Source organism: Protobothrops mucrosquamatus, unplaced genomic scaffold (assembly GCF_001527695.2).
Source record: "Protobothrops mucrosquamatus isolate PMUCROS unplaced genomic scaffold, P.Mucros_1.0 scaffold3136, whole genome shotgun sequence".
NCBI classification, from domain to species: Eukaryota; Metazoa; Chordata; class Lepidosauria; order Squamata; family Viperidae; genus Protobothrops; species Protobothrops mucrosquamatus.
Window position 1 is genome coordinate 106,807 of NW_015389137.1, and position 3,193 is coordinate 109,999.

Consider the following 3,193-nt stretch of genomic DNA (forward strand, 5'->3'; position numbering starts at 1 on the left):
TACTTTAAAACTGTGTGGCAAAATTCATAAATGCCTTGCTGATTTTAGATTGAATGCAATGACATGTAGACTAAAAGTCAGTACTGTGTCAGAAAGAAATGCGAAATAAGTTCAGCATACCAATTTTAATACTCAGTAGCAGTTGCTGCAGTCTGGTATTTTGTATAAATCTAGAATAATAAGGGCCGTATTCTGCATGCTAATTTGACAGCCAGACAATAGAGACTATAGGGATTGCTTTGGATAAGACTAGAATAAGTAGCTTTCCTAATGATTAAGTTTACAAAGCTTTGCCAATCAATAGACAACTTTGTTTGAAAACAAATGGCTGTCTTTAAAAACAAAATGGAACGTAATCTAGGCAGTGTCTACGATAACTAGAAAATCATACACCAGTATGTTTACATTCAGATTTCTCTAATTTACTTCCCAAGATACTTTTATCAGCCCAGAATACTCTCTTTGGATTAACAAAATTATTAGGATCCCAACTCTTTCTTTGAATGTGTCATTTTTGGACACATTTATGCAATTGGAAAATGAGTTCCAGTGTTTACCTTATATGCAAAACAGTGCCTCTGGTTATCTGAGATCTCCACTGATAATTGCCTCTTCTTTTCTCCTTCCTTGGCGTTGTGGTTAATGCAATGTCTGAAACCCAGTTGAATATATGTCCCATGACTGCTGACTTATCCATAATCTAAAGATGGATGAGGAAAGCCAAATGGTATTCAGAAGCATCAGTTGGAGTTCAGGGCAATTGAAAACACTTCTACCTAATTCTTTAGATTAGACCAAGAGCCTAGAAATAAGATTGGCCTGAATTTTTCAATCTCCAAAGGAGCTTGACCCGGCTTCTCAACTCATCTCCTTCTGCCTGATCACCACTTCAATGTTGACCTGTCTTTATCTTTCCATCCATCCTTCTCTCTACCCTACTCTCTTGGAAATAGGTAACTTATCTTCTACTCCTCCCTACTCTAACCTTGCACCACATAGTTGCTTTGACTCTACTTTTTATTGCAATCCGCAAACTAATCACCCTCAGCCTGTCTACTGTATCTATTTGCATTGCCCTTCAAGCACTTTTGCTCACCCCCAGACACTGCTTTCACCTGAGGTTGATCAGGTTCAGGTCCACCCCCAAGACTTTTTGTCTTGGTGGGAGGGAACATGCCACTCTCCCCTCTGTCTTAGTCAGAGGATGATCTTTCATCCCCTTTTAGTGTCATCCTCCAGTTCTCAAAGGTTTACTCCAATGACTCTGGTGTCACTGTGAAGATGGAAAATGGAAGAAACAACCAAGTGTAGATTAATCTATTCATTCTTTGTAGGATGCAGACATATTCTTTGTGGGATGGCTGACAGCATGCCCCAGAGACTTTTCTGAACAATTCCCACATGGGAGTTAGGTTGGTGTGGAGGGGTAGATTGGACAATGTCCCGGACCTGATGCTTTTTTTTCAGAGCCTAATGAGCAGAGGCTCTCCATTGAGAAATCCGATGGATAGATTTTGACAGTAGCTTTCTTAAACTACATTGATTAAAAGTGGCCCTTTATGAACAAAAGGATAGGACAGAAATTTAATTTTATCCAACATGAAATGGGTGGGAATGTAGATCTAGCATTCACAAAAGCTAAACTCCTCTTCAAACATAGAATGGTATTCTTCATACAATTTGGGACTGGCTCGAATATACTTATTTTCAACTACTTCAAGAGTATCAAACTTTGTGGAGAGAGCAGATTTTGAGTACCATAAAGAAGCTGAGGGATAGTCTTGGCTAAGAAAATCTTACAGGCTGCTGGGATATAATGAGCTCCCCTTTAATGCAAAAATCACATAATAGTTGTGGAGCTACACTGAGTACTCCTAGCTTGGTAGGAAAGTTGCGTGTTCCAAGATAAAGAGGGAATGGAACAGCACTCCAAGGTACTTATAGGTGGGACCTGCTCAATTGGAATCCCATAAATTTGCCCATTTTATGATACTGTTGAGCAAATGCTAGAATTTTGGTTTTCTGATCATTTATTAATAGACTTTCTTCTAAAAGAAAAAAAGGCAATGCCCTTAGTGCCCTTTTTATTCTCTCCTGTGAAATGAAAATTGACATTATAACTATGTCACCTGCATATAAAATTGCTGAGATCACTCACTCTGCTTGAACAGACAGCAGGCGTGAATTATTGATTTATGTAGTGATCAAAAAGTGAGGGGCTTTGTATACCGTACCTTATTCAATTGGAACAGCTTCAAAAAGATGGCCCCATGGGAAACATCTACTCCTCAGAGAGATGTTAGAACAGAGAGTCTGGATAAGAAGAAGCAGTCTTTGTTAAAGGTAAATTGCCTTAGTCATTCCCACAGTCTCTTCCTTGGAATTATGTCAAAAACTGACTAATTGTCACCAAAGGTTGCAAAAAGGAGACACGTGTATTTTTTTTCCTGTATTGTTCTGTTTATAAAAACTCCCATCTATATAAAAAAACCCCTTTAAGTAACTACTTAGATAGGTTATATTCATTTTGTATAATTCTCCTTTTATCTGATTCAAATCCAGACATTACATATAAAGTGGTGAAGTCTATTTCAGGAACCAGGCTTTATAAGAAAAAAAATAATAACATCACTAGCAATACAAAAGTTGTTTCGTGGGTTTGTCCAGTTCTGATTCTGAATTTTAAATCTAACTATTTCCTCTATGCATTTTGTTTAAGTGTTGTTTTTGTATTGTTTTCTTTTTTACATTTGTAGTCTTGGACCAAAATACTGCATGGATCTATCGGTATGCAGACTTGGGCAGGAAAGATATAATCTTTCACCTGAAGTATCCCTTCCTTTGTGCCTCTGAAATTGTCCCTATGTAGACTCCATTAAAACTGAAGAGAAAGAAGGGGAAACTTTTCCATGTCAGCTTTTAAGACCTTGCTGTCTTATTAGTCTTTTGTGTCAGCTCTTAAGACCTTGCTGTCTTATTAGTCTTCTGGGTCCTATTATAATCTCCTCTTTCTTTCTTTCTTTTTTCCTGGAAATGTGTTGGAATAAGTGGCAGAGAAATTACTGTAAAAAAGAAAAAACCTAGCAGGCATTAAGGCCAGTACCTCTATATTTAGAAAAATCTTGGTCATTTATGTACTTTTTTTTACATGTTCCCTTGTATCCACTGAGAATAACCAGCCATCCAAGCAGCT